The sequence below is a fragment of the Anas platyrhynchos genome, chromosome 15 (genome assembly GCF_047663525.1).
Source record: "Anas platyrhynchos isolate ZD024472 breed Pekin duck chromosome 15, IASCAAS_PekinDuck_T2T, whole genome shotgun sequence".
NCBI lineage: Eukaryota > Metazoa > Chordata > Aves > Anseriformes > Anatidae > Anas > Anas platyrhynchos.
In genome coordinates, this window is record NC_092601.1 from 5,141,930 (window position 1) to 5,155,674 (window position 13,745).

The 13,745-nt window shown below is 36.9% G+C and overlaps 1 protein-coding gene across 6 annotated transcripts in view; it reads left to right on the forward strand.

Moving 5' to 3' along the window:
* Positions 1–13,745, forward strand: part of RBFOX1 (RNA binding fox-1 homolog 1) — an 895,957-nt gene that overhangs the window by 260,297 nt on the left and 621,915 nt on the right. The window lies entirely within an intron of this gene.

The window sequence follows — 13,745 nt, forward strand, 5'->3', positions numbered from 1 at the left end:
TTACTTGTGGAAGTTTTGTTTGTCCTGAAGGTTATAGTTCTCTGCAAAGAAAACCAATTGGAATGGGACATCTTTAGATTAGAGTTCCGACAGCTAACTTTTTTAATACTCATCTTCTTGCTAATGAGAAGATGCATAAATATTTTATTAAGCTACTAAAAGATCGAGATCATTGTCCTTAATGAGACATTAAGTAGAAAAAACTATATTGTCAGTTTTTCAGTTGTTTGAGACAATGAAAAAATTTCCTGTCTTATCGTACTAAAAAGGGTTCATAACATTTATAATTGTATAAGCAAACTGAACTTGTATGCAGTTTTGTACTTCTTTTACTCTTGATTAAAGCCATGGTTTTTACTTGCTTTCCTAGAGACATGGTCAATCTGACTGGCTAGCAAAAAATTTCTGCGGTTTTATTCTAATGAGAAAAATAAGCTAATACCTATATAAACTTAACCAATATTTTTGATAATTAATGTTAAAAAAAAAAAGTGTAGTTAATCAGACACTTTTTTCTATGTATTACCTTAGTGCTTATGATTTTTTGTAGTTATACATTTATATTTGCACTCCATTTTTATGCAGTGATGTTATTGTTTTGAATTTGAATTAAAAGAAATAACAAAATAGCACTTATATTTCATTTTTTCACAATTTAAGTAGAACAATGTATTGATTGCACTGCACTGGGAAATGAAAACCCTTAGGCTTATGAAATTGGTTTTAGCTGTGTTCTGAAGTTTGGGCATTGACTTGAAAATTGTCATAATTACTTCATGAATATGTCTGTTTCTGACTTACTTTCAATGCGCAATAGCTTATTTTAGAACTTTAAAATACTTTTCACTTAACTTTAAATAAGAAATGATTATTTGTATCAAAGGCTCTAAAATATCTTAACTATGTTTCAAGAACTTTATGTCCCCCAGATGGCAAGAGCCATGATAGTCACTCAGAGTGCTCCATCCAGTATCTTCGCTAAGGATAACTTATTCTAATATCTTCTAATATTCTTTTTATATGCAAGTAACTTTCAAGAGTTTTTTTTATTTTTCCCCCCATGCTAACGTGTCTATAGTTATGACATATAGTTATTTTATATACATATAATACATAATATTATATATATATTTATAAAAATTATTATATATTATATATAATTATGTCACATATAAATATATATCACATATATAAAGTCTGAAATAAATCTGCAAATCAGTCTTCAAGCCTTTGTTCTTTTCTTCAATCTTGTCTACAAGTAGTAAGATGCACTCATGCCCATACTGCATCCCATCATGTATGGCTAGGAATATACAGAACCCCCTGTACTCTCCCATGTCCCGCTGCGCCGGGGACCGTGCCAGCGCCAGAGCTGATTGTCTTATAGTGCCTTGTAGTTATTGTGATTTTCATTTCTAGAATGAAGGGCTGTTACTCAGTCTTGCAGGAAAGGTAATAGCCATTTTTTGTCATGAAGTAAATGCCAAGGTTTTTAGATCAAGAAATATTGCTTTTCAGAGAACAATATAGTTGAGAGCATAGACAATGTCTGCTGGGGGTGGGTATGGAAAACCTCAACAAAAAAGCCTGCAGCAGCTTCAGAGATTGGTAAGGCTGGTTTTAGTTTTTAGTATTAACATAATTTTTAGTTTTAGTTTTAGTTCTAGTTTTAGTATTAGGGTAATTTTTTATATAGTTACGGAATTGTGCATGAAATGACCATATTATTTTCTAGGTGGATTTAGACTCTTAAAGTTTCCTTTGAACTTCCAAGTTGTTTTAAAAACAGCAGTCAGTTGTTGATAAAGTAGTTGCTGGGAGTGACAACTGAGAACAGGTATTTTTACTTTTAAAGAAACCAGATGGGAATTATGTAAAGTGTGGTGAGCTGAAGCCTTCAGAAGAAGTGCACACACTTGGGTAGTGAAGTTTTTTTTTTTTTTTCTGTTCTTTTTTTCAGAATTGCAGGAAGTCTGAGGACAAGAGGAATTAATGTATGCCTTATCTGTTTGATTATCATCCTCTAGATTATTTTATAATTTTGACTTTTTTTTTTTTTGAAGCTTTATTTGTAACTTCTTTACTGAGAGGGTTGTGAGGCATTGGAATGGGCTGCCCAGGGAAGTGATGGAGTCACCATCCCTGGAGGTCTTTAAAAGACGTTTAGATGTAGAGCTTAGGGATATGGTTTAGTGGAGGACTTGTTAGTGTTAGGTCAGAGGTTGGACTCGATGATCTTGAGGTCTCTTCCAACCTAGACAATTCTGTGATTCTGTAAATTATTATTTTAAACATTAGCATTCTAAAGTGGCCTGTACAGGCAGTATTTTGTGAAATAGCTGTGATACAGAATCTCAGTGTTTGTGTTGTTTAGGTAGAAAACTCTGTACTGCATTTCAATCTCTAACACATCAACTTGATGTTGGTTTTACTATATAATTACACCATGTCAAGTAGTGGATCTTTCCTGCCTGATATAGTGAACATGATGTTAGTAGTATGAAACAATCTGGTATAAGTTAATAAATATTATTATTTCATCACATAATGTCATAGAACATATTTCTCAGGCTGCATCATTAATAATCATTAGGCAGAGCAGTTTAAATGGTGATGATTACTTTCAGTATTTGTATTGCAAAATTGGACGCTGTTTTAATTTGTTACTTTGAGTAAATTAAAACCAATGCAGAAATATCATATTTAACTAGCTTAAAAAGTCAAAAATTCACAGCAAGTGAAAAGGTACTTTACAGTTAGTGGGAATTTAAAGCTACAGAAACAAGGAAATAAAGCTGGTAGTGAATTTTAGATTATTTTACTTGAAAGTTCTTCATTATCAATCAGTTTTATTGTGTCTCTTAAAATGTATACCGGTTATGACTATAATTCCACAGCACTCTGAGAATTCCAAAGGGAAATAACAGAACTTACCGCATTTTCTTCTGTTAACATTGGTCATCCTAACAACTTTGTTTTGTTATAGTAGTTTCCTTATTTTTACTTTGGGATCTATTATATTTCTTTCATGAGTCAATAGCTCATGCATGAGACTTTTTATGTGACTCAGATGTTTTTAAGGGTAACCTTTATGTGCATGAACTGTCATATGTTTAAAAAGAAAACTGAAAATAAGGCTATATAAAAGCAGCAACCAAAATTGCATGTATCTTCCAAACATAATATCCATGATTTTTCTAAAATTGAGAATTACCAGCAATTTATCTTAAAAATGCATTTAATACTTCCTATTTTCATAAAAAATATATATTAGTTTTAGCTGTTAAATCTGTATTTTTTATCATCCTTTCAGTCTTAACTGTTGAAAAGCAGTGAAGTATGTTTTGAAGAATACCAGCTCCTATTTTAGTAGAAGATACTGCCATAAACTTGTTGTTTTGTTGTTTATGTTCAGCTATGACAAGACATAACACTATTTTGTAGTTAATGGCTATATGAACAGCAAAATAAGGAACATGTATTACTTGTCAGCCTATGTTCTATACTTCCATCTTGGTTTAAATGATAGCAGGATTGATTAGTTGTAGTTGCTAAAACTAAGGATTCATAGAGAGATTGTGGATATTTTTCCTCTATGCTTCAGAATTTGCATTAAGTCTTTAAAGGGAAAAACAAAACAAAAAACACCCTTTCAGAATTTATTAGGATAATAAATCTTAAACAGATCTAGCAAAAATAAAGTAGTTCAAAAAAACTGATCAGATTGAATAAAACTGTATTAACCTCTCATAAAGAAAGAGGGAGAAATGTATTTTTAGTTTAAGGGAAATCTCCACAGTTACACTTATTGTAGGTTGAAAATAATTCATCAAGGAAGTGTTCTGAATTGAGGAGCACTGCCATTTGTGCTCTATCAAAAATCGGTTTTGACGTAATCAATTTTTCAGAACTTGTAACTGATGTACTGGTTCTATTTTATTTTTAAATTGTTTAGCTCAGATATTATTCAGTATTCATGTTTGGGTAACTTGATTAAACTGGGAAAAAAAATTACAAAAAGTCTATAATGTGCAAACCAACAACAACAGGAAAATATACTAAACAATCCTTTTGTAGTTTGTCTCAACCATTACTGAGACAGAACTGTCCTTCTGCAAAATATGCCAGGGCCGTTTGTTCTTAGTGAACACGTTCTGGGCATGTTAGTATATATGTAGGCCTTAGCATCTCTTCTGGGGGGGAAATAGCCAAAAAAAAAATAAAAAATGGAAGGAATAAGTCTTACCTGTATGCTTACTTCAAAAGTTATGTGTATGTTGGTACTGAGGCATTTATGTGGAAGGTAAAGATTGAATTTCTGCATGCTCGTGAAGAGCATGTGCTGGAGATACTAGGTGCTGATGGATGTTGAACAGGAATACATCCATGGCACCAACATTTCTTGTCCCTGCTTACTTTCCTTAGCAGGCTTCAATTCTGTCTTGTCTTAGCTTCTTTTTAGTGGCACTGTGACTAAGTGTAGTTCATCAGATTTATTTTTTTTCCAATCTTGCCTGTGTTTTTTTTTTTTTTTTTTTTTTTTTTTTTTTTGCCAATTTATGACCTTCCTAAAAAGATTAGGAATAGAATTGGGTTCTGATGTCTTCATTACTACATAGACTGCAGGTCTTGGAAAGGAAACTGGTCTTGTATACCTTAGATCAGGCATATAAGAAGGAAAATAGATCACATCTCAGTCACTTTCTTCTTGACAGTAATTACTAAAAAGTATGAAAATAAATTGGTGCCTTTGCCACTCTAAATAGCTTGCAGTCTATTAAAATTCCTTATTTCTCCTGGATGTTAAAGGATGTTAAAGCAGTAACTGTACTCATCAGAGCTTCTTTTTAATTTGCACATTAACGTATAGCCTTTTGGATGCAGTCTTCACTCATGCGTTTGTTACCACATTCTTAATCAGTGTCAGCATAGACACTGCTATGTCAGGAGTGTTGTGTATAGGAAACTTTGTTGCTGTTCAAACTGGTAACTGTATTTAATATAGTTTTTCATTGTGATTTTCTAAGATTTAATATTTGCTAACCCCTAAATTTCAATCTTAACCTGGTGTTCTTCAAGTTTTGAGCAGCAAATTCCTAGATAATTGTGTGATAAATTAATCTCTTGAAATACTATGCATTTTTTCCTAAAATGCTGCATATTTGTATGTTGTTTTGTGCAGTTATAATCTAAGTGCATAGACAGAAGATAAACTCAGAAGGTTTTTTTTTTTTTTTTCCCACTGTACTAATGAAAACGTGTTTGAAGACATTGGATGAGCTGAGGCACAGGAAGGCTTGTTTCTCTGCAGTGAAGACTTATGTGTCTCTGCATAAGAGTGTAATTAAGAAAAGGACAAATAAATCAAGGGTGAGAAAACGAAAAGAATTGGGAAAATCTCATATGCCCAAGTCTGTTTGTTTTCTCAGCAAGCAGATCACAGAATCACAGAATTTCTAGGTTGGAAGAGACCTCAAGATCATCGAGTCCAACCTCTGACCTAACACTAACAGTCCCCACTAAACCATATCCCTAAGCTCTACATCTAAACGTCTTTTAAAGACTTCCAGGGATGGTGACTCCACCGCTTCCCTGGGCAGCCTGTTCCAATGTCTAACAACCCTTTCCGTAAAGAAGTTCTTCCTAACATCTAACCTAAAACTCCCCTGGCACAACTTAAGCCCATTCCCCCTCGTCCTGTCACCAGGCACGTGGGAGAACAGACCAACCCCCACCTCACTACAGCCTCCTTTAAGGTATCTGTAGAGAGTGATAAGGTCGCCCCTGAGCCTCCTCTTCTCCAGGCTGAACAAGCCCAGCTCCCTCAGCCGCTCCTCGTAGGACTTGTTCTCCAGGCCCCTCACCAGCCTGGTCGCCCTTCTCTGGACCCGCTCGAGCACCTTGATGTCCTTCTTGTAGTGAGGGGCCCAAAACTGAACACGGTACTTGAGGTGCGGCCTCACCAGAGCCGAGTACAGGGGGACGATCACCTCCCTAGCCCTGCTGGTCACACTGTTTCTGATACAAGCCAGGATGCCATTGGCCTTCTTGGCCACCTGAGCACACTGATGGCTCATATTCAGCTGACTGTCCACCATCACTCCCAGGTCCTTCTCTGCCTGGCAGCTCTCCAACCACTCATCTCCCAGCCTGTAGCTCTGCTTGGGGTTATTGCGCCCCAGGTGCAGGACCCGGCACTTGGCCTTGTTAAACTTCATGCAGTTGGCCTCAGCCCATCAGTGCAGCCTATCCAGATCCTCCTGCAGAGCCTTCCTACCCTCGAGCAGATCGACACACGCACCTAACTTGGTGTCATCTGCAAACTTACTGAGGGTGCACTCAATGCCCTCATCCAGATCATTGATGAAGATGTTAAAGAGGACCGGCCCCAGCAATGAGCCCTGGGGGACGCCACAAGTGACAGGCCTCCAACTGGACTTGACTCCATTTACCACGACTCTTTGGGCCTGGCTATCCAGCCAGTTTCTAACCCAACGAAGCGTGTGCCAGTCCAAGCCAAGAGCAGCCAGTTTCTTGAGGAGAATGCTGTGGGAGACGGTATCAAAAGCCTTGCTGAAGTCAAGGTAGACCACATCCACAGCCTTTCCCTCGTCCACCCAGCGTGTCACTTTGTCATAGAAGGAGATCAGGTTCGTCAAGCAGGACCTGCCTTCCATAAACCCATGCTGACTGGGCCTCATCGCCTGCTTGCCCTGCAAGTGCCACATGATGACTCTCAAGAGGATCTGCTTCATGAGCTTCCCTGGTACTGAGGTCAAACTGACAGGCCTGCAGTTTCCCGGATGTACAAGTTTCCCGGATGTACAAATTCCTGCAAACATGTCTATATTAATGACAAAAGTCAAGCTTTTCATCTGTCAAGAAGTTTTCAGCTCTTGGTAGCTTTGAAAATTGCAAATGAACACAAACAAAACTCTAGAATCAGATGAGAGATTGGGTTATCTGCTTTCACAGCCGGGTGGTGGGTGGATGTGTGGGAAGGGCGCATGTTGGAGTTGCTTCAAATGTACATTAAAAATATAAAAATACAGGAGTATTTTTACATGCTTTTTTTTTTTTTTTAATATAAAAGTTCTCAGTTCAGTATCCCAACAATCCTTTAAACCATTCTTTAAACTCTCTACTTTTACCTAGAAACAAAAAGAGTAAGCTCCCCAAAGACTGAGAAACCTTTAGGTCACTGGTCAGATTGATTTCTTTTTGGACTCCAGACAAACAGCCCTGAGAATGACAACAGGGAAAGATGCAAATGAGCCAGTCTTCTCCTGCTCTCTGCTTGTAGCTTGTTAGACAGAGGCCTCTGTTGCTTCAGAAGTGTTAGTAAATGGAGATAAAGCTATTGCTTTCATTAATACAACTATTTTCTTACACTTTGGACATGGCAGCTTTTGAAACCATTGGAATCCTGGGACTGGTTTCTTAGTATGATGAGGCTTGTGCATGATTCCTTCAGTTTCTGGGGATGAACTTAGTAAAGACTTGAATGGCACATACTAAGATTTCATTTTTCATTTCTTTTCTCCTTCAGTAAGTATTATTGCGTGGTTAATTTGTTCTCTGGGCTGGATAAAATAGAACTAATATGAGATTCAAATTAATTCTTCTGCTGGTAGCCTGTTTGTTAACAGCAATAATGAAATATAATGGATAATGGACAGTGAAAAAGATTAAGTATTTTGCTCAATTATGCAGGGCTTTGATATATTTAAGCACTTAATAAATATCCAGAAAAATCATAGAATTACAGAATGGTTTGAGTTGGAAGGGATCTTAAGTATTGCAACCCCCTGCCATGGGCATGCGCCTCCCTCAGCCCAGGCTGCCCAAACCCCATCCAGCCTGGCCTTGCGCACTGCCAGGGATGGGGCACCCACAGCTCCGCTGGGCAGCCTGGACCAGGGCTTCACCACCCTCAGACTAAAGAACTTCTTCCTAATACCTGACCTAGATCTACCCTTTTTTAGTTTAAAACCATTAATTCTTGTCCTGTTACAACACCCTCCTCCTTGCCCCCCAGACAGAGTCCCTCCACAATTTCTTGTATGCCCCCTTTTGGAAGACTGCAAAGCGGTAACCCAGAGTTTGAATGAGTGCTTTTTCAAATATTTCTACATTTTTTTTGTTTAACATTGGGTTAATTTTATGTATGCTTTAGTCATTCAAAGGAACCGTCTCCACTTCATAGATTTTTAAATCTGTTAATACCCTTTTATTTCTCATTCTGCATCATTTTAGAAAATTGGAAAACAGTGTTATGTGTGTAAAATACCTGACCAACCTGGTCAGTGTAATAGATTTATCTTTCGTAGGAATGTTGAGCAAGATTTCAAGAGGTTATTTGCTTCCACCTACTGTCTATTCCTGATATTACAGACAAAACCAACAGGTCATACTTTAAAACTTCCAGTGTCTCATTTTTCCTCCTTCAGATATAGGCAATGGGAGTAGTGTGTTAGTGTGTGTACATATGAATTCTCTTTGCTGTCTGGATTTCATTACTTTCAAATGAAAGAAAAAAAAAAAAGCAATTGAAGTAACTTCTCTGAAGTTTCCAAACCTGTACATGTTAAGTTTTTTCTCTTGTTTTTGTTGTTGTTCTTTTGTTTGTTTGAAGGTTTTGTTTTGAGTGTTATGATAGAGAAGTAGTGGGAAGATTTTGGATAGTAGGAAGACAGCAAACTAAAAAACATATGATAAAGGACAATATGATAAAGGCATGCACAAGTGTTATTTATGTTAGCATGAGTAGTAGTTAGTTGGGGACATTGATTTCTCTATTTCCTGTTCAAGAAGTAAACTTACATATATAATAAACTTACATATATAAACTTACATATATAATTTCAGAAGCCATGTAATATAATTGTGTGGAGGTTTCTACTGCATCCTAAAGCCAAAATATCATCCAGAGCCATGCTATCACTAATGATTACTTTTACTTTCTAGATCTTTCCTTTTACTTCTCTTCAGTAACACATGAATTACCAATTCATGCTAATGCAGAATGAAGGTGCTAGAGAGATTTCCCAAGAGCCTAGTATATTAAACTTTAAATTTCCTGAAAGGTATGAATCATCAAAAAGTGTAAAATTGGGATGAGGGAATGGAGCCTTATCAGGAATGAAATGGGTGTCACATCTGACGTATTCTGTACTATGCACTTTCAGTATATCTTGCTGTCAAGTTATCTAAATCAGTTGTCTCCAAACAAGCACTGAAAAATAATATGTGCCTATTGTTCTCACTTTTCTCTCTGGTAAGCTACGGTACAACCAAAAATTTAATACCAGTTGGTCACTAAGGGAACTAAATCTGATAAATGTTGGTAGGACACTTTAAGGCTACATTTCAGAACTCCATGCCTACAAACACAGAGATGATTATAATTTCACCATCCCAGTTACTGGAATTCTGTCGTTAAACATATGTGGCAGCATCCCTTATGGCTTTTGTTCAAGTTGTTTGTCCATTGCTGCTCCTGATACACTGCATAAAGCCTTGTCTTGTTTCCTTGAAGCTACCCAACAAAGCAGGCAAAATAGGCAATTTCCTTCTGTGCTGTCAAGTCAATATTTAAAAATAGAGCTCTTAATATGTTTATAGTACTATAATTTAATTGGCTGTTAAGCAGTGACACCTAGTTTAAAAAAAAAAACATGGTGGTTTAAACTGAAATGGATAAGTTTTCTATTTTAATGATAGCATATGTCTATAATTCATTCTTTCCATGTTTCCCGTGAAATATCCTGTGAAATGTTCTATTATATAATTTATCTAAAGTACTAATTCTTCAGGAGTAACAAATTTTGCTGTTTTTTTTTTTTAACCTTAACATGAAAGAATGTAAAAGAAAGTGTCTAAAATACTGTTCAATTCTCTATATTTTTACACTTGCTTTACAAAAACTGTATTGCTTAGTCTCAATTCACACAGCAGGGAGATTTGCAATACACCTATCAAAATGACAACACTGTTGTGTTGCACTTACAGAGAATGGCAAAGATGTCTCTCAGAGAAGAACATTCTGATATATATTTTTTTTATTTCTTACTCTGTATTTAACAGATGATTCATTTCAATGCATTTTTTTTCCAAGTTTAATTTTCAAGTATGTTTTTCTTTAAAGGATGTAGATGATGTATACTGAAATGTTTATATTTAAACATAAATATTTTTGAAGCCAGTTACTTGACTGGTTTAAAGAATTATACCACTAACCGTTTCATAAAAATCAGTTTGTTTTGCTTGAGTAGTTAGAGGTTCACATACGCTTGTGCATCCCTAACATGAAATGCTCAGTTCACTCAAGGAAAACTTCTGAGATCGGGTACAATGGGTAATAAGGCGGTCGATTGCATTTTTTCAAAAAAGACTTGACTGTAGACTTCCTAGAAACATCAAGCATACAACAAGAGTTGCTTTTATGAAACAACTTGTTTCTGCAGCATTGACTTTTTTTCCAATGAGTCCAGCATAATTCAGGAACCTGCATTCCATGTTTTCCAGAATCCATTTCCTTGCTCGGGCTCTTAAAATGTTGTGTGTAGCTGTGTGACAAACCAACTGTACTATCCAAGTAAAAACTTGATAAATTAATTGTGACAACAATAAAAAGCCTATTTAATCTCTCTCTCCCTCTTTTTTTCTCTTTTCCTGAGGGGGGGGGGGGGGAAAAGGCATAATAATACCAAAGGTGGTACTGCTGAAAAATTGCTTTATCATTGCTTTCATGTGGCTAACCATTTTGGAATGAAGATACCTGAATTCTCCTTTAGGATACTGACTGGGTACCTAACAAACTTAGTGTATATGTTTTGATAAACGATAACTATGATTTGTTAGGGTTTCATTGTTAAAGAAAGATCCTGTTCAGGAAGTTGAGCTTTTTAGGGTGTTATATGTTAAACAGTTGTTACAGGCTGGATTGTTATCTAATAATATGACTAAAGCATGCTTGTCAAAAATGGCTTAGGAAATATTTTAAAATTAATATTTGGAATACAGAAACAAAACATAAGTGGAGCTTTTTTGTGTGTTTGTTTATACTTGTGCCAAAGTCTAAAATCAGGTCTCTTGAAGACACAGCAACTATTTCTCAACCCTAATATGACTTCACTTAATTTCAAAGATAGCAAATACTGCTGTCTTGTTGTCACCAACATCCCATAACACTGAAAACATACTTAAGTAGATTTCATCGCTAATGACACGATGGTTAATTTTTAGATAATGCTTCCCATATACTTAGATCGAACAGCAAACACTGTGAAACAATATCATTATCTAAAAGTCATGCAACAGTTCAGGGTTAAAACTTCTTCAGCCTACACCTTTTCCTTATGGCTGGCATCAGCTAACTTCCAGGTTCATTGCTTCAATTCCTATCGCAGTCCTGAGTGTCTCAGATAGGTTGGCATCAGCTGTTCTCAGCAGGGCTGCCCTGTGCTTAGTTTGTACCTTTGGCCTTACTGGACATAGGCAGTCATGTAAGGTAAACTGTGCTGGAAGGAAGATGGGTTTTGCTTTATCCGTGTAAAACTGAGTTTTTTGCTTCACATTGAATAAGAAATACTTACGTGGTGGTTTAACACCGGTAGGCAGATACGCACCGTAACAACTGCTCTCTCATTCTTCAGTAGGATAGAGGAGAAAATTTGATGGAAAACCCCCATGGGTGTTAGCTCCCCCCAGATCCCCTGTTCCTGCATGGGCTCTTCTCCACAGCCTGCAGCTCCGGCCCAGGGCCTGCTCCTGCGGTGGCTCTCCATGGGCCGCAGCCTCCTCCGGGCCACATTCACCTGCGCCACCGGGGGCTCCTCCATGGGCTGCAGTGCGGAGATCTGCTCCATGTGGGACCCATTGGTGCAGGGGGACCATGGGTGCAGCCTGCTCCACCAGGGGCCTCTCCACAGGCCGCAGGGAAACTGCTGCTGCATGCTTGGAGCACATCTTCCTCTTCTCCTGCACGGCTGTGGGTGTCTGCGGGGCTGGTTCTCTCACCTTTCGTCACCCTTCTCTCTCAGCTGCTGTAGCATAGCAGTTGTATTTTTTTTCTTCCCCTTTCTTCAGTCTGCTGTCCGAGAAGTCCAACCAGCATTATTCACAGCTCAGCTCTGGCCAGCAGCGGGTCTCTGTGGAGCCGGCTGGCTCTGCTCTGGCATGGGGCAGCTGCTGGGCTCCTTTCACAGGGACCATCCCTGCAGCCCCCTACTACCAAAGCTGTCCCACCTAAACTCAATACAGCTTATGAACACATATTTCTTAAAAATTGCTTATAATGGGCATTAACGATGAAAAAATATCAAATTAACATAGTCTCTAGCCAGTAGAAAGCATCATGCTGTTACTTCTTCAGCGAGGAACGCCGATCATATTGAGTGTTCGTAATAATTATAGCTGGAATTAGATAGGAACTCCTTTATTCCATGTTTAGTTAATTTAGGTTGATTTAATTTAGTATGCAAGATAGAGCCACTGTTGTCCATGGCAATTTAAAAGATCGATTTCATTTTTTGATTAACCAACAAATAAAATACGTTGGGGAATGTTTTGTTATTTTCAAAAGGTGACCTGGGTCATAGCTAGCAGGTGAAAAGGCCTGGATAATACAGTTTGCATTCATTTACCCACGTTAGAAAGCTTTTTAAGTGTTGAACTTTGTTCTTCATGCACTTAAAAAAAAAAAAAAAAAAGGAATTACAACCAAGCCAGCCTGTAGGCTGCCAGGAAGACACACCTGAAAGAAAATTTTTGAGTATTACATTCCACAAATACAGCCTGGTTTCCCAGGAAAAGTATTTTGAATGTAAGGAATGTTTGACAAACTGATTCACATGTGATGCATAAAACTAGCTAGAATAACAAAGATTATTTTGTTGGAAATACGCTGCTTGAGAAGTGACGGAGAATAGGATATGCCTAATGAAAACATCTTTAATATACCTTGCTGTTATTTAAAGTAATTTTTCAGGAAACCTTGACTCATCTTACTTGACTGAGTGATTTTCTTTTTTTTAATCTTTTATGGGTATATGGCTTAGGTAAGAAGACTTTGATGTTGGAATAGTACCAATCCTTCATTTAAGACGAATAGGCATGGTCCTGAGGAAACACAGCACCATTATTTAATTTGTTTTCATTTTCAATGGAAATGACTACTAGCTGTCAGTCTTAAATTTGTGGTTTAGTTTAGCAACTCTAGCTAATAATTCAAAAGCCGATGAGAGTAGTTCTAGCTTCATTAAGAGGCTGGGGAAGGACTTACTTTTAACAAACAAAATTGGACCTCATCTCTGTGCCATTTTTTCCTAACAGAAATCTTCAAAATTGCAGTATGTAATCAAAATTACCTTCCAGTAATACCATCATATAATCTTGTGTACAATCTAATGACTTGAAATATATATGGTTTATTCAATTTTAAGGAATAACTTCTTGTACAAAGGTATAAAATGAAGAACGCAATGCCTTGATTTTGTGATTATTTTGTGAATTTTTTTTTTTTTTGTGATACATTGTCAAATTTTTTGTGATAACAATTCTCTCTACATGTCTTCAGAAAAAGAGAACATATTCTCTGTTCATCTACTAGCAAAATTCTGAGGTTTAATGAGAGTCAAAATGCCATAGGAATAAAAGAAACAAGTTTTGGGTGTCATTAGATTTAAGATTATTAGTCTGATACTTGAAGTCCAAGTTATATGCATGTGTGTGTATATATCCTA